General features: G+C 34.1%; 1 long non-coding RNA gene across 1 annotated transcript in view; it reads left to right on the top strand.

Annotated features, from left to right (window-relative positions):
• The first annotated feature begins 10,652 nt into the window (after positions 1-10,652).
• The window catches only part of LOC143693462 (uncharacterized), a 67,951-nt gene continuing 59,167 nt past the window's right edge, over positions 10,653-19,436 (top strand). The window contains exons 1-2 of the long non-coding RNA XR_013181157.1: positions 10,653-10,670; positions 13,079-13,180. This is a non-coding gene — a long non-coding RNA (uncharacterized LOC143693462). The remainder of the gene's footprint in view (positions 10,671-13,078; positions 13,181-19,436) is intronic.

Below are 19,436 nucleotides of genomic sequence, written 5' to 3'. Positions count from 1 at the left end.
CTCTGTAAAACATTCTCATACTTTTTTCCCACATGAAGGTATTTGGGACTAGTTGCCAGATGATCAGGAGCTCTCAGAAGTTTCTGTTCAAACTCAGTGTAAGAATCTCTCATCATTTATTTAACAGCAGGAAGACATTATTATTCTGCAACTTTTGTTGCCTGTGGTGCTGCCATGACCCATATTGAGAAGAGACAGTACACTGTAAAATAAAAAAGAAACAGACGTACAAACCCCTTTAATTACTAAAAGTATTGAATTGATCTGGAAGATAAATAAAAGCCTATAGACACCTTTAGGATTGTCTGTAACTTCACCAATTTTCTCTATTGTGCTATTTTTTAAATTGTGAAAAATAATTATAGGTATTTTCTATGAAGAATTGGAAACTCACAGGTGTCCAGGAGAGGCTGGAAGAACAGAAGAAAAGCCCTGCTGGGCCAAACTAATGCTCCCTTTTGCCCAGACTGGAGTGTCTGACAATGGTAGTGACATACACTGTTCAGTTTGATCACTTTCTGAAGTAGATTTACCTCATGCTCCCAGTACAACTTCTGTTTTGGACCTTTTTTTATGATCTCTTCATGAACTTGTTGTCCAATGGATTGAATGACCAATTTTTATTTTTTTTTTTAATTTAGGATACTGCCTGCTTTCATAGTGTCCTCCAGCAGCAAACTACTACTAGCTCATTCCCACTGTGTAAAGTGCTCAGTCATACTTATTCAAATCCAACTATTGGTACTTTAACAGAATGCTTCCAATTTTGGTTGAGAACAGCTAATCAAGTTTCTTAATGCTTTTTAAACGTTTGTCATAATTCTCTTCATTTCTTTCCTCTCTGAATTGAGGAGTACTGTCCTACACAGCACTTCCTCACAACATCTTCTCATGTTGTTATTTTATATCCTTTCTCTATCTATCCTAAGGCCTTCTTAGAACTTGGAGACCAGAACTACAAAAGGTGATAAAATTATTTTACTGCTATGAAACTTTGCCACACACATTCCTTGAGTAATACATTGCCTTAATGAGAAAAGCCTGAAAATGCAGTGGTTCTTCATGAGCCTATGGTTTCAGGTCTGTAACTGTATAATAAACCATATTTAAATTTAATTTCATTCTAACAGTGTTATTTTAGTACAGATATTTCCTCCAAATAATACAATTTTGTTTTTTAAATGTCAGTGTCAGGATACTTCTTCATTTTCATTTTGCCAGCAGCCTGTTGCAGGAGGAAAAAAAAGAAAAAAACCCATGGCAATAGCATCAGCATATAAGACTGATTTAAATAAAGAATTATTGTGCAAAGATCTCTAATTTGGTATACACTCTGCACCATAAAAATAAGTTTCTAATAATCCATAACTCAATCCTTTATGGTTTTCGACCAAGTAGAGTGGAAAAATCTCCCAGGCTCTTAGTCTAATGCTATAACTCACATTTTTAAGGCAAGAGTTTTGTTTTAGACTTGATTATTGAAGATAAAATTCTTCACTTCTCATATATTTTATTCTTTTTTAGAAGACAACTGGAATAATTTTAAGACAACAAAGATCAGATTATCTGTTGTCTCTTCATGAAATATAAGTCATATATTGCACTCACAGGTTGATAAACAAGTGTCACTGACCACACTCTTTATTGATTGGAGGAAATATTTTGTCTATAAAATCTATATAAAATATAACATATGTCTATTATATATATAAAATATAAAAAATTTGCTTTGAGAGAGAAAAATAATTTCTGCTGTTTGCATAAAAACTGCTGTCCCTTCATGAAAAGATATGTGTGCTTATGTTAGTGAAAGGTGACATAAGTGGCTATCACATTTAGTGAGTCATTAACTTACAGATGTGTGATAACTGGTTTCTAGAGACCAAGTAGTTCCCCAAAAATCTTGTATATTAATTATTCTTTGAAGCCGAACACATATTACATAATCCTGTTTATTTTCATATATTAAAACATAGAGGAGATTAAAGGAACATTTATTCAGTCACCCTATTTATTTAAAATAAAACAAAATACAAAGGAAACAGTTCACTTATTCCCAGTTAATTTATCATTATGTGACACTCTCCAGTGTATTTCTCTGATATTGTTGAATAACCTGAGATATACTACCTTCAAGTAGTGTAAATAAAATTCTCCAGTCAATCTGATTTTTATATAACATCAGAAAAATAAATACATTTTAAAAATCTCAGTTTTGAAAACTATATTCATTTGCTGGATATTTATATAAAAAGCTGAATTTCAGATTACTTTCTGCATAAAATGATATAGAAATTTTTCAAAGCTGCAGCTACCATGGACTTGTCAGTGATTTCAAGAAGGCATTCTAAATGAGGTCGTTTCAGGTCAGAAAATATGTCATTTTTTCAACAACACGTGAAATTATTTAATGTAAGTGTACAGAGAAACAGGCTAGGTGACTTAGTTTATTTCAAACTGTAATAACTAAAGTGATATTTATGAAGAATGGTTTTGAAAACCATACTTTATACATAATGTTGTTTTCAGTAGAAGAGTAAGCAAAATAAACATGGATTAGAATTCCAGAATACTTATCTCTGTTCTGTAATATTATCTAAATACATATTAAAAAGATGATTTATTAAAGGACCAAAGTCTATATTAAAGAAAGCATTAAAATCGTGAAGCATGAATTACCATGGATTGATTTTTATCAGTTCTGAAATACAAGGAAAAAGTCTGATGTGGCATATATTTGTATTTACTCAATCACTAAAAATGACTGTGGATAGTTTTAGGGGTCATATAGTCATCTAGTCACTTTCAGAATTTACAATATTTACATTATTGGGCGGTAGTCAGGCACAAGATCCTCAAGGATGTGGTCATCATCCAAAGACTGTCAGTCTTCAATAAGCATTTGGACAACTATTAAATATTTCATATAATTTTTAGGTCGCCCTGTGTTGATTCAGCAATTGGGTTCAATGATCCTGTGGATTCCTTCTAACTCAGGATAATCTATAGTACATTATTTGCACCTTTCATAAAATCACACACCTAAAGTCAGATGCCTTTGAAGAACTGAACAAAATATAAAGTATTTAATTTGACTATAATACTGTATATTTTCCATTTATACAGACAGGTTTTTGCTTAAAAAAAAAGAGAATTTGTTTATCTCCAGTAGTGAAAACTAATGGACTCCCAAAATTAGTTTCTAGGAGCATGAAGGAGCATGAAAAAATTATAGCTGTTGACTAGAATATGGAAAGTAGGACAAGAGTACAAGATCTAAATCAGATCATAAAAAACCCAAAAATCAGCAGCTGTGGTCTGAAACCTTGACTTTTAGGTTTCAGTATGGATGACAGCAGTCTTATAGTGCAGTGTTATAAAAAGAATAGAAGTTATTACAAGGAGAAGAAATATCTCATTTACTCTGGACACGACGACATTGACCTTTTACAGGGAGCTGCAGTCAGTTTGACAAACTCTGCAAGGTGATGATCTCACTAGCTGAAAGAATGAAAGAGGGTACACAACACACTCTCAAGGAAACCATTTTTCAAAGTGAGTCTGTACAGAATGAAAGGAACCTTAGAGCTCCTAACAAAAACAGGAGAAGAATGCCATGATATTCCCTCACAACAGGCATTAAAAAAAATGTTGGTCTATATACATATTCATGATCAAACAGTCACATATGCACATGTGTGCACACATGTAGATAAATGTGAATTCCATATATAATGATTTTGTCATAAATTATTTTTTAAAATTTTTTTCTCAGCATTCATTCTAAATTCAGGAAATAATGATGAAATACTGAAAAATTTGGTTGTCATACCTTTGAACATCCATATGCTTATCTTAGAGAAAATCCTCAACTGCTTTCAAGATTTGGTTTAATCTGCTTATGTACTTGGTTTTCATGGATTTTACCATTTTTAACTTAAAAAGAAAGGGGTTTGTTTTGTTTTGTTTTTGTAGCAATCACTTTGCCATCCCTGTCTTGCAAACTAGTAGACAATGAGACAAAAAAGAAGTACCACACCAGCACTTACAGCCAACTTCTGCTTTGATATTTCAGCTCTACACTACGCACTAGCAATAACCAAAGACAAATTCCTACAAATAATTCAGTCCCCTGATAATTTAAAACTGAGTTAGCTGTAAATTAGATTGTATAACTTCTAGTTATAGAAACTCTTAAACATCCTTACACTAAGCACACAAAAGGTTTGATATTTTGTTGCTTTTGGAAACCTATCAAAACAAGATTTTAACTTAGATTTTTATTAAACTAATTTAACAAATAGTAGTATTTCAGGAAAATAATTTGGAGTTGTGTTTAATATGATTAGAATACATATGTCTAGAAGTTTGTCTTAATTCTAAAACTGTATGCATTATCCTAAAAACAATTATAGTCTTGCTTCAAGAGCAGTCAAACTTATGAAATCTGATGTTCTATGCCCCAGCATCTCTCCTGACTGCAGTAAACCTGTCTTACTGAGCACAGATATTGTAATATTTCCTCCATGATGATTTAAGTTTCCTTAGTTTTTTCTTTGACTTCATTTTATGGTCCACAAATACCATCTGGACAAGTAACATTACAGTTCTTTTGTTATTAGGAATCAATCACATTCTTTGTGGTCAGCTGAGATGCATGAGAATCAACAGTTCAGCTTCAACTTTGAAATAAATATACATTTAAAAAATGGCCTCACAGATTGCAGTGAAGTAGAGCTTTTATAACTACAAAATAAAAGAATTTGTCAGAGCTTCACAATTCCATACAAGTTACCATACTGTGTTCTTTACAGTATGCATATAAGTTTTCAAGTTATGTTATTTTTGTAAAGTTTTTCTAAGCAATCGGTTCTTTCATAGCTACATCATATGTAATCAATTTAAACATTTTTCTTTAAAATTGCAGCTTATAGTGCCATTTTAGTGCTTATGTTTTTGGGATTTAAAGTTTGCATAGCCCTGTCAAAGTGCTATTACTGCACAGAGAAATTGTTGTGTAGGATATTTGATACTAAAAATATACTGGTTTGGGAATTCTCTTCTGACTTTGCATAATCTATAGTTTTTTAAGTTTCTAAATAAAATAAGAAAAACAGATGCAAAATAATTCTTCAAGTATTTAGAATTATCAAATTTCAGGAAAAAAAAAGAAGTGAATTTCTGGGAATTAATATAACTTTGAGGAAAAAAAATTAAAGATTACTGCTTTATTTTTACATTGACATTTTTCTATCTTCATACACACATACAAGCATATAATATATTTAAAATAATTTGCAAAGGCAAGATATTTTTAGCTGGTGACTCCTATTACAAATTAGTACTTTTGACATCTTTGTTAGCAGTATTATGTAGCAAGATCCTCTCTTTTAGCAGTTGTCTTTCACTTCTTTGAAGTAAACAAAGTTCAGGACAGGGGCTCAATACTTGTGTTGGTATCCTGAATTCACTGAAGTCACCTCCAGAATTCACTTTTGAGTTCTGATTTTCAACTCCATCACATAACCCCCCCCCCAAAAAAAAAGCAACCAAACCACTAAATAAACAAACAAACAAAAACAACCCAAACAATCTAACCAACCAAACCAAAACCAAAACAAAAAAAACCCAAACAAAAATGAAAAAAACAAATTTATCCTATCCAGCTGTGGAATGGAGCAATATAATCCTTCTACTTTTTAATCCTTAGTGTGTACTACCCAGAGGACAGGAAAAGTACATTTGGGGAAAATATTTTTATAATCTCTATCAGCTTTGTTTCCATTTTGTCCCCAGCTGAATGTGGTATGGTAATTCCTGGCAGTATGTAATGCTAATGAGACTGCCCTTTCTGCTGTTTTGCTGTATTTTTAAAGTAGTTTAGTTAGGAGGTTTTTGTTTTGATTTTTGGCACCATTTCCTCACTTTTTTCCTTCATAGTAATCTATTTTTCTGTAGTTTTCTGATATGGGAGATATCCAAAGGCTGAAATGTCTTTCTTTCACTTATCAAACAGTGTATATTTATTCATGAGTTTCCATGTTTATGTTCTTCCTCTTCTCTCCTCCACCCCAATGGGAGCAGAGAAAAGAGTGAGTGGCTTAGTTACTGGCCCGTCAGCTCACCACAACGTCTTAGAAAAAAATTGTGCCCTGGTACAAATTTCTAAAGCTCAGAAAGTCTTAGGAATGATAATTGTACAAACTTGAAGTAAAGTCTATAATTAGGTGATATGATGTCCCTAGGGACAAAAATGGTCTTCAGCCCCCAAAGCTGACATCTTGTGTTAGTTGGTTCCTATTAACATGTTTTATTAAAATAATGTTTGGGTTTAAAAAGAGCCAAGCTCGTTTATTTTTTGTGAAAATTTTGGAAGCACATTTTTAAATTACATCGGTTTCACAGTTCAGAACTTGTCCACTAGGTAGCTCTATAGCTATTTCAATTCATAAATACCCTTTAGGCCTTTTAAGTTACTTGACATTACTCATAATTTTAAGGCTTCTTTGTTTGCTCTCATTTAAACTCATTCTATTCAAAATATTCACATAGTTTAACATTTCTTGGTATGCCAACAGCATTTTCTTGATGACTGCTAGCAAAAGAAGTTTGATTAATAGCATATGTCCACAAAGACTGGAGCTTTAGGTAAACTAACTATTTCATTCTCTCAAATGACATTTCTTGCTGTTAATATGTTAAATATTGTAGGGGAGGCTTATCAGAACAAATAAGTTCTAAACTAGTTCTGAAAGTCCAGATCTAATTCTCTGATGGTAAAATGACAGCTTAAAGAAAATTAGGTCAGTGCTGAATACTTTGAAAACTCCCATAATCTGTCTAAAATTCTTAATTGGTGTTTATGTACTCTGCTTTGCTGCAGAGGTATAGAGCTAAAGAGGCTATCAAGTCAGCCTAGCCTGTACTTTCTCTCTCTCAATTATATATGGTAGCCTTTCTTTGCTGCACTCTGGAAAGGCAGACAGGTTGACAGACAGAGTGAACCTGGTGCAATCAAAACAAGCAAGGTTATCCTCAGTGGTTTAAACAGTTGAAACTTACCAACTCAACTCATTTAGAGTAAGGAAGGCCAGAAAATACTTGCAGGAGCAGGGACGTAGAAATTTCCAGGAGGGCCAAAGTAACTGACACCCTGCCCCTTGACCAATATCATTACATAGGCAGGCCCACATCAACCCGTTGACATGCAGGGCACACTACTGCTGTGTAAGGTCTGATTTTCTCCAGTTGCAATCCTTGGTGGACCTAAGGCATAGCACAACTCTTAATCTGAAAAGCATTTGTGCCACTGGCTTTTACTGTTGGCTCATCTATACATTAAGGGTCTGCCCATTCCAGCAGAGCCATGATGTCACCCCAATCATCCTGTACCTGTTATCTGTGGTCAGGTGAATCACTGTTTGACTCACTGAGTGGGTGAGAGGCTGGACATGACCCAGCCATGGGCACTCACAGCCCAGAGAGCCAAATGTTTCCTGGGCTGCATCCAAAGCAGCGTGGGCAGCAGGGACAGGGAGGGGACTCTGCCCCTCTGCTCTGCTCTGACCCCACCTGCAGGGCTGCATCAGCTCTGGGGTCCCAGCACAGCAAGGACATGGATCTGTGGGAGTGAGTCCACAGGAGGGCCACAGAATTGGTCAGAGGGCTGGAGCACCTTCCCCATGACAAAAGGCTGAGAACTGGCATTGTTGAGCCTGGAAAAGGGAAGGTTTTGGGACAACCTAATTGCGGCCTTCCAGTACCTGAAGGGAACTTTCAGAAATGATGTGGCAAGATTATTTACAATAATATGTAATGATGAGGAAAAGGTGAATGGGTGGGTTCAAATTGATGGCAAGTAGATCTAGATTAGATATTAGAAAAAAGTCTTTACTGTGATGGTGGCAAGATATTGGAACAGGTTGCCCAAGGAAGTTGTGGATGCCCTATCCCTGGAAGTGTTCAAAGCAAAGCTGAATGGGGCTCTGACCAACCTCATCTAATTGAAAGTGTCTGTCCATGGCAGGGAGGTTGGAACAAGATGAACTTTCAAGGTCTCCTTCTAACCCAAGCCATTCTATGATTCTATGATTTTGGTACTGCATGGGAATGTTATTGCTTATCTTTCTTACTGCCTCCATAAAGCTTGATTTGTAATGTGTTGTTAGACTCCATTACTCTTTGAACCACACTAATAAAGACTGAGAAGAGACACTCCCTCTCTAAGGATGGTGACAAGCACAGAACAGGAGATGTGACCACACCACCACACTTACTTCTAACTGTCTAGCTCCCTGCTGTCTCTAATCTGTGAACTACTAAATGTGACATGAAACAAACAAGACAGGTTATTTTCTACTTGGAAAACATCTTCAAAGTGGACCAGGAATACTACCATGGCAGGACAATTATTGAAATATACCTTCAGATATTTTCTCCTACCAAGCATTTGAGTTGAGCAAGATTTACTGGTCATTTTTATGTGCTTTTTGTTACAGTAACAATGAATTTTACATTGAAGATATCCCCAGACACATAGTCAAAAATATAGTTATGGCAGAGAACATGCCTAGACTTCCAGGCACATACCACAGCTCAGCTGTCCCATCAAATAGCTGCATTGTGTCTGCAGAAAATAAAATATTTTCTTTTGAATCTTTAGCAATTCCCTTATGGGATGAACACTTCATCCCCACTGGGATGGAGTGTTCCACATTTACCTATTTCTACTTCTCCATTCCCTTAGGAGTTTGTATATAGAGAATGTAGTGTCTCTGAGCAGTGGTAAATAGTTTATGAGCCATATTGAACTCAGGGAAATTATTAGAGTTCCTCTACAACTGTTTTTTCCGAATTTTTTTTTTTTTTAATATTTCATCTGTGCTGTTGAATTAGTAATTTTAAAAAAGCCATTAGAGATTTAATAAGGCAGCACCAAATAACACCTGGATCTTTACCATCGGTATAAACTGCATAGGATAGATGTAGAGTATTAACAGATTTAATATTTAATGCTGAGTTTATATTTCTTTTTCAATTGAAGGATCATATTATTTTGTCTGTCTTTGCAAGCTAGTTACAGAAGAATGAGACCCATATTTCTCGAAATAGGGTGCTTTTAGCACTTCAGCATTCAATGGTACATAGAGGGAAATATATTTTATATTGTCTCTTCAGAAAACAATTGAAGTCTTGGAGAAAAATGTCAGAGTTTGAGACTCTTGGATGGCAAATAAAATTCTGAACTCCAAGACTATGATATTCAAGCTCTTCTGCTTGAAATGTCACTGCTGACCCTCTGTATCAAATGCCAGACTGATATAAACAGTTACTATAGTAGAACTTGGAAAATGACATGCAACACTCCAATCATTTACACTAATGAACTGTCTAGAGCCACTGCTGTCTTATTAGAAAGAGAACATCACAGAACTGATGAATCATGTTTTAATAACATTCTGGACAATTTCTGCTTTTTGCTTATAATAAAATAATGAATTATTTGCTAGGAGGAAGTAAACTATGGCACATGCTGGTACTGATATAAAAATAGAAGAAGATGAAATAATGTTCAGACTGAGTAAATAGGCTATTGATTCAAGCTGCTATTTCAACAGGACAAGGTACCTAAGAAGACTATTTATGCCTTAGTTTATACTCAGTCTTCTTTCTTTTCTTTTCTTTTCTTTTCTTTTCTTTTCTTTTCTTTTCTTTTCTTTTCTTTTCTTTTCTTTTCTTTTCTTTTCTTTTCTTTTCTTTTCTTTTCTTTTCTTTTTTCTTTTCTTTTCTTTTCTTTTCTTTTCTTTTTTCTTTTTTCTTTTTTCTTCCCTTTCCCTTTCCTTCTCTTTTTTTAACATATTTTGAGGAATTTGAGTATCAACAGATAAACCTAAACATCTGGATATATCTGAAAATGGATACCTTGCCTTAATAAGAAAAAACAACATATATGTGACACAGAATGAAATGTATCTGTCTGTTTATGTCCAGTGTTTCTTTTAACATCACCACATTGAGATTTTTAATATAAATATCCTGAATTTTGTTTTTCAGAAATGTGGTTTGCAAGCCAACACAGACATAAACTAAATGAATGAAAGGCATCTGAGAAGCATTATGTTATGATTTATTGCACTGTAGTATATGTAATGAAAATATGCAAAGGCTGGCAAACCTGATGTGGTTCTTCCTTCTGAATCCAAAAGAATGAGAAAGTTTGTAGAAGCCTGTATGTTCAAATATCAGCCTCTGTTAGGCAATCATTCTCTCTATAACTTAGCATAACTGATATAATATTTTGTCATCCACAAATAGTTATTATAAAAATGAGGAAGTGAATTCTTTCCACTTTAGACTCATATGTGCTCAGTTATATAAATATCTAAGCTTTAACAGTTGATTTGATTTCTGAATTTGTGAAAGTGTAAATGAAAAGATACAGAGTGTGTGCATGTGGTATTTTTTCATAACTCACTAATCTAATTCTGAGTTGTAATGCTGTCACCATGGCTACAGTAATTTGTCATCTTTCTTGTTTCATAAGATATTGCCTATTAATTTCTGATTTTCTGAATACAGGAAAAAAAAAGCAACCAAACAAAAAACCCCCAACCCAAACCATCAAAACAACTCAAAGGAGAGGAATCATCTGCATCATCTGAAGTGATGCAGTGAGTAATACTCAAGCTATCAGCTGTTCACTGATTTTTTATAGGTGAAAAATAATGCTCATATCTGCAAAATGCTTTTAGATTACATATACTTATCTTGTTTTATTTATATTAGTGCATCAAAGATAAATTTTGCAGAAGAGGAAATGTATTTGTATTGCTGACAAACCTGATACTGTTAAAGTTTACCTTATCTAGTAGTCAGTAATCTAAAGGTATTACTATCAACTGCATACAATTTTATACACATGCATTTTTCTGTCTTTCTATTGTTGATAAAATAGTCTGAATAAAATTTATAAATTTCATATAAATATGTGTGATTAAATTAACACTGATATATCAGTGTTAATTTAATATATACACTGATTAAATAAACACTGATATATCAGACATTACTAGCCTCATCAAAACTGAGATCTACGGATATATGGATATTTGGATATATGTCCTAAAATCATTTGGGACTGTCATTTTATGGAACCTACCTAGTAAGCAGACTCTTGGCCTAAGACATGCTAGTGCAAGTTCTCTTTGGAGCACAATTAAATTACAATACCAGGCATCTCTTGTCCCTGATGATTTATTTGTTTGTGAAACTCTTGTTCTAGAAAATTAAGGCTTGTCCACAGACTAAGCCATTAAGCTGAAAATACCTTCTGCAATTTCTTTCAGTTTTAATTCTGCATGTGTTAAAGTCCACATGGGAGTGTGAATGCATATTGCATTTTCAGTGTTAATTTCTAATGCAAATGTGCCTGCTATTTTCAAATATTCTTTTCAAGACTTTTAGTGGTATAAAGCAATGTTAGTATTCACCAGATTTTGGCAATAGATTGATCTGTAAGGTACTGAGAATTATACAATTAAATTCTGATAATTTGTCCTGCAAATTTAAAATGTGTGCAGACGTCCTGTTAAGACCAATACTTTTTGCTATTTACACTCCAAATTCTCAACTGTTGTGCTAAAAGACACAATCCTCCACTTAGAGGATCTGTGGAACACAAATCTCTGAACTTTAATCTCCCAGGGCAGATGTAGCAGTCTTGTCAAACATACTTTGGCAGAAAATTACTAGTTTGAGGCATGAATAATAGGAATTAGTAATCAATGAGTATTTATGAGTGATGTAGAAGTAGAATTTGATTTCTGTAAAGAAACTCAGTATCTCTACATAATCCAGGAAATAACAAAAGCTGGATGTAAACTATACATGGAATTAGAAACACGTAAATATTGAATAATTTGGTCAGTCTTGGAGAGTTTTACTCAACCTAGAATTTATCTGTTCTCTTATGAATTATGTTACGAATTTTCCTTAAGTCTAGCTTTGATGTATGTCATTGATGCATAATATGGAAGACATATACTTACCTTGACAGGATAACATGAAATTCCTTTTAAAAATTATCCTGCCTTTTGAGACATTTATTTTAGGGTTTTTATCATACAATGTGATTAATTTAATTTTCCTGGAGTAAAATGTCTGGCTTCACTAATTTGGCATTAAATAAAGGTAATGCAAAACATGACATTTATTAACCATGAGATTGTCTTTATCACTTAGATATAGGTAAAGAGCTTATCTGAAAATAGCATTTTGAAAATTCTTTCATATATTTAAAAAGCTTCTACCCAGCTACAAGACTCTAAATCTTATTACAAAATTATTTTCTATTTTTTGCTAAACCTTATATGTTTGAGAAGTGTGTGAAATGATCTATTAATTAAATGTGATTTATTGTCTGTTATTAACTCACCTGAACAACTTTGTTGAACAAAGTATAATATACGGTGTGGTATTACATTGTTACTTGATGTGTTCTGCAAAAGCTTAATAACAGGTAACTTTAAGAGGCAATCTTTTTAATTTAATTCAGCTATTTCTGCTTTTAACCTTGGACTAGGGGCAATTAAAAACAAGAGGAAGTTGAAATAGCTTTTTTCCAATTGTCTCCAAGTAGTAGTTAAAGTAATTACCTTGAATATGACTTTTCCAGTGACACTGTTCATGTTGGTCAAAGATAGATATCCTATTTTTGGGCCTATAAGCCCACAAACTGTCCTTTTGTCCTTTTTTATGTTGTAATCAGTACTGTTTGCTATACATGTACAGTTAATCCTCAGAGTTTGATTTTTTTTTTTAATATTTCCACATGTACTTCCGTTAAGAAAAAGGTAAATGGATAAATAAAGCACTGTGGGAAGTATTTAGGGATCAGACTTTCTCCCTTGCCCTGATTCTGTAATTGCCTAAGAACAAAGCTGACCTTGGGAGTTTAAATACTTTAGAAAATAAGATGACTTTGGGCTTATCATCTGGTTTAATGATAGTCAGAATGTTCTTTGTAGAACTTCCTTCTATCATATTTATCATAATATTTTTTTCCACCCAATATCCACAGCAGAAGCCCACTGCCCCTCCAAAGTAGAAGCAGACTGTGCAAGATCCACTGAATTTTTGCCTTCCTTAAATCAAATGTAACTACACTGAAAAAGAGTAGCAGGTTAGTGCGTGATATTGACTATGTATTTTGATTTTTGTTTGTTTGTTTTTAAATGGGAAATATGTGTCCTTTTAATTTGAAATTATAGTAGAGCAAGGTTATCCACTATCTTGTATAACTCATTCTCCTCTTTTCTACGTGTCGGCTTTTGCTTTTCCCTGACAAACAAAACAAATGAAACAAAACCCCCCAGCTTTATTTCTGTATTTTAAGAAATACTAAACAGTTTAATATCAGATCTTGATATATCTGTAAACTATAAATAGGCATTAGCAAACCCACCTTAAAATGTAAAATACAATTTTGTTTTTTGGTTTTGTTTTCTCCTAGGAGAACAGTTAGTGCATGATAAATACTACAGAATGTCACAAATTTAGGGAAAAACAACAGCAGCAGAGCTGGTAAAAGAAACGAATAACCAAATATACATACAAAAGATGTCTGATTTTGTAATTATGTTTCTATTCTTTCATTACTGCCATATAAAAAAATGTAGTTCAAAATCTGCACTATAGTTACACTTATATAAGCAATACTGGCTTCTAATATGTATTCAAAGAGGGTTTCTCTGCCTCCAAAGTGTCACTTTTATGTCATCTTGCCTCCTTAGCAGTTGATCCAAAAAGCAAAGTTCATTTCAATTATTTCAGCATCCTTCAGCACCCTGTCAGTAAACAAGCAGTTTGAAGCATTCTCTGCTAGGAGCAAGATCCAGACTTGAGGATAAAGACTGAATGAATGGTCAGCAGTGGCTGAGGAAGACAACCTGTACCCTTCCAAAGTGACATGGATTATGGCTCCTGTATACAAATTACTTGTTCCCTGCATTAGACTGAAACTCTGGCTGACAACACATTTTCATCACAAAATAATCAGAAAATAATAATGAGAAAGTGTTCTCTTACCTCTGTCCCCATTAATTTTGAGATAAAATCTCACCTTCATGCTACTAGGTTGTTTTATGTGTTTTGTAATTTCTAACTGTTAGGGTATCATAAAAATTTATGTTCGGATATCATAAACTATTGTCATAAGAGAAGGGTTTTCTTCTGTTCAAACTCAAAACAGACTATGCCCATCCAAAATTGTTCCAATCAGTCTTGAATTGTTCATGCAGAGCTCCTATCTAGTTGAGAGACCACTGAACTATATTTGACTTTGACTACACTCTCTGGCTCTGATCCTGACCCTGATTTGCCATTCCCCACCCTGAGTCCTCCTTGGTGTGGTCACTTCTTTCATCTGCCTTTTTATCACATAATTCTTCTGACTCAACTTTCCTTGTTGGGCAGCCTTGTTGCTCCCCAATACTTTCAAACTAATCTCTGGGGAAAACCTTCTCTTGAAACACAAGGTTATGACCTTACTTTTTTGCTGTGGTTCCTTCTCTCAACATTCTGAATTTTACTATCACATAATAGTATGATAGTAAAATCATATGAATTTTACTGCTTACTGCAGCCATTGTTGCTACTAACCTATTATCCCAGAGATTCTGTTCAAGACTAGAACTGTGCAAAGGCCTAAATGAAAATACATGAAACAACATGCTTTCCCTCCCTCCTTCAGCTGAAAAAACATGTTTATAAAATACTTTAAAATACTTAAAAGAGGATTGTATTCTTTGCCTCTGACATCTCTTCTTATGCTAAAGTATACTAATTCACAAGTAGTGCTTCAGGGGTAAAGAAAGGTGAATGAGATTCTAAGTTGCTTCAGTGAATAAATACCACGGATAAATGTGAGCAGTTATTTACTTTCATGGATTAGGTAGCACGACAGCATACAAAATGTGATGTATTTGTGCTATTGCTTTCTACAGGAAAAAGGTATCATATTTGCTATTTCAACTAGTGGCTATGCAGAATACATAAGCATTTACGAAGTGTGATGCTTAGCTGCTTTAAAAATGTAAAGCAGTATTAAAATAACCTTCTCTATATTACCTTCCACTGCTTTTTTTATGATACCCAAATAGCTTATTTGCTTCCTTAACCAGTGGCTGCCCGAAGTGTGCATGAACAGTTAAAAAAGCCTATAAGGATTTTGGATGGCTTAAAATGATAAAGAATGCTACTAAAATATTCCAATGACTTTATACATCAGAATGCTATTTGGGAACTACATCTGCACTTCACCTTGAATTACAGATATTGGTGGGAACAAAAACTCAAGGCACAGTTAACCATTAAAAATTCCATGACTGTGAAGGGTTGGAATGTCTTCTGAAAGATGATAATTCCTGACAAGAAATAGTTGAAAACTTAGTGTCCTCAACAGAAATCAAGCAATTAAACTAACATCCCCCACTATGTCTGTGACAAATTATGTCAGTATTCAGCTTTCTCTGTATCATATCTCTTCTCTCATCATCCAGAACCTTTACTGCAATACTTTATGGCAGGACTATGTTCAGTTAAATCTGTGGGGTTTTACAGGTAATTCTCTTCTGTAACCACCCCACACTAACCCTTCCTCCCTCTGTGTTTTCCTGAATTAATAACATAATTCAATTTTAAACAGGACCAGTGTTCTTTTTTTTAAGTTAGTAAAGCACAGATGTAAAATTGCTGTTGAATTTCTGTGAGATTAGAAGGAGCATCTGCAACGGATTGATAATGGAGAGCGGATTTACACGTTTTCTAACTAGCACATAGTCACACTATTAACTTACATAAACCCTTGGGATGCAAATGAGGGAGAGCATGGGATATACAATGCACATGTGACCAAAGTCACTAAACCCCACCTATAACATGTGATTGCTGAGTCACATCGGGATGGGCCAAAATTTACAGAATAAAAGGAGTGCTTTGGGGCAGAAAAGACTGAAAGGGGAAAACATCCCTGCCAGTTCAGGATCAGTCAATGGACTGTGTCTCTTCTCATCCCCTGAAGGAATGCCTTTAGACTAGTTTTGTACCTCCAACTACAGAGGAACACACCCAGGAATATCCATTTAGACATACACAGTGCTATTAGAATCTCTCTTGGTATACTTTTTGTCACAACACATATTAAATCTGTGTTTTCGGAATGCTGAACCTGATTGCCTGTGGCTTCAAGTATTCCTGAGTCTGGATTGTGCAAGTCCTTATTGAATGTGACCAGACCTCTAGGGCTGGATTGGTACATTGCATTATTTGGGCACCTGTTCATTTGCAAGGCCTTTTGAACTCCACCAGACTTCTAGTCTTAAATTTGCTGTAATGAGAAACTAAGCTCAGTCACATCCAGCCCCTCTGATCTCTCTGGATCAGATGGACCACAAGAGCATTTATTTTCTTCTAAATTGCCATGCCCTTAATGCAACAATGAAGAGTCAAGCAGTGAAACAGGCTCCTGGGAGAGGATATACAGTTTCTATCCCTAGAGATTTTCAAAATCCTACTAAATGAAGCCCAGAGCTGTCTGTGTGACCTCAGTTAAGTCTGCTAGGACCAGGAGGTTGGATTAGAGACCTCCTGAGGTCTTCACAGCCAGATTGTTCTATGGTTTTGGTTCTGTGATATTTCCTTATTTTAATGCCTGAAATCAACTAGAACACAACACAACTGAAATTAGTGAATGATGATTATCTCTGATGGGTATACACAAAGCTTTTTACAGGGAGCCAAAGAGAACATAATATTTTAATCTTATTATTTGCTTTCTTGGCAAAAGAAGTTAAAGCAGTTAATTTCTTTAATACTTTTTAGTAGACTTGATCAGAATTATTTGTAAAAATTGATGCAGAGTTCTTGGTGCTGGAAAGATTTAAGTGTTTTTATGAAAATGTATTGTTTTCAATGCTTGAGCTCTTCTCTGTATGATTTGAAATCAGCAGAGCAAAATGCAGGTTTTGATCCTAAGGTTATGATCCTAAGAATGACTGCAAAATTAGTCATGCACAGACTATCTCAGATGAAAATAGTCAATGGCAAGAAAAAAAGAAAACAGGAAAAAAATTGCTTTCTCCCAGAGAAAGAAGTTATTTCATTTCTGACAGAGTGTAGATTTTTATAAAGGAATAAAAAGTGATACCTAAAACAGTCAATAGTTTGCTCCTCCTTTCTTGGGGTTTCTTGGGGGTGCTAGTAATTTATTTATTTATTTTTTTATTTCAAGAAAGAACTCAAATTCATTTTCTTTTATTTTACGATTCCACAGAACTGGGGACATGATCACTAATATTATCAGCTGCAAAATATCAGTGGGCATAAACACTAAAACCAATTTAATATTGCTAACTGGAGCAAAGAAAATGTCAGCTTTTTGCTATCTATAGGATTTTGGTGAACAAATGTATACCACAAGATGGAAGATCACTGTATTCTCTAATTTCCAGTACTGGAAACACACAGAATGTGGATTTCCTCCACTGTGTGTGATTGGTAAAAACACCATTTCAAATTAGTAGATATTTCTCACTCTATTTAGCAGATTCCTTAAAAGAAGAAATAAACAAAACAAAACAAAAAAAAAAGAAAAAAACTTACTGTGTTGTGAATACTGTAAGACATCTAAGTGTAAGTGCAGCAAAAGAAAGCAAATCCATTTGGGTCAACGTATTAATTTCCATTTATCATTGTCAAGACTGATATTATCCCCGTCCTACTTCAAGTCTAGTTTAAAGCTCTGTCAAAGACCCTCTTCTCCCTTTGAGAAAGGTGAAAGACATCCAACCAAATGTCAGCAGGCCTGGTGCCATCCCATTACTGAAAAACCCCAAAAGTGTGGTGGTGACACCAGCAATAGAGTCATTAATATACTGAGTTAATATCTTTCTTCATATGTCATTGCATGCAACTGGAACAATTACTTGTTCTCCAGATTCCTTTACCAACCATCCCAAGGCACTAAAGTGTCTTTTGATTGCCCTTGGACTACACACTGTAACTTCATCACCACCCACGTGGAAGAGCAATAATGGGAAATAGTTGAAGGCCAAACCATGCTAGGAAGTTTCGTAGTGCTATCCTAAACCTGGGCCAAGGGAGGCATTAACCTTAGTAATTTTTTTAATAGGAGTCAATTTGCATTCGGTAATTTATCAGCAGGATTAATCCAAGTGAGAAGGTAGGCAAGTATTTCTGTATGGATATCTATGTATTCAGAGACATAGACACACAGTTTGAAGTTTTATCTTGCCTAAAGTACTTAAAAAATGTCATCACTTTGTGCACTTTGGATTTATATCACATTATTGTTATTAATTTAACTTACCCATTAATATATGCATTTCACCCGTTCTATCACCTTTCAGCTTTGATAACTATCTAAAGCTAACAAATATAGCAGCTTAGCTACCTTAACATCTTCCTGTGCTCAGTAAAAGTCTTTGCCTGAGTTATCCTGGTTTTCCAGAATTTGTATTCATAGATGACTTTCAAAATTCTCTCAGGCATTTTAATAATATCTGTTCATTTATTTTCTATGTATACATAGAGTATGTTTAAGATTTGGTCTTTTGTGTCTGTTTAGGATGAGTGACCAATACAAATTTGGAAAATGAAAAGGGTAGCACTGACTTCAATCTAATACAGGATGATGAATGACCACACACCACTGTCTATTCAGTGGAAAGATGTGCAAGACAGTTTAATAGCTATCTTATAATGGAAGGACAAAATGGATCCTCTTATCTATATGTAGCTTAATCCCTCAATAATTTACAAGTTCCAATCCATATTAAATTAAGAATTCTGGTTCAGAATTTTGAGACATTTAAGACTAATGTAGAAATGTCCAAACACTCAAAAAATAAGCATAGGTTTATACTAAAAATATTTTACTGTTATCTCTGAAACTTTTGTCTGTAAATGAAATTATTTTAAATATAATAAAGGATGGAAATTAAATAAATTTTACAGAGAAAATTTTTTCTTTGTTTGAATGGCTACTATGTATTAACTATGAAACAAACCACAACTTTCAGCTAAAAACTATTTTTGATTAAAATTGCATCCATAGTAAGAAGCAAAAAATCTACAGTGACTAGAAGCTCTAAATATAAAAATAGTTTACTAATGTGGAATAAAAAATTACAGAGACAGGCAAGATATGGATATAAGTACCCATATATGGTAGAGTCATATTTGAATAAGTAAATACTCCCATACTGTATCTGAGAAGACAAATGAAACCTGTAAGCAAAAAAAGGACTGAATATAAACAAGAGTTTTGTCCTTATCACTGAGTAGAAGCAATTTTGGTGTTGTTCAGGAATAACTTCTGCTAATACAGAATTTGGATTTCCAAATTTCTTTTTTTTTCC

This window comes from Agelaius phoeniceus, chromosome 2, assembly GCF_051311805.1.
Source record: "Agelaius phoeniceus isolate bAgePho1 chromosome 2, bAgePho1.hap1, whole genome shotgun sequence".
NCBI lineage: Eukaryota > Metazoa > Chordata > Aves > Passeriformes > Icteridae > Agelaius > Agelaius phoeniceus.
The sequence above is the reverse complement of the archived record's forward strand: the minus strand, read 5'-3'. Positions and strand labels throughout refer to the sequence as shown.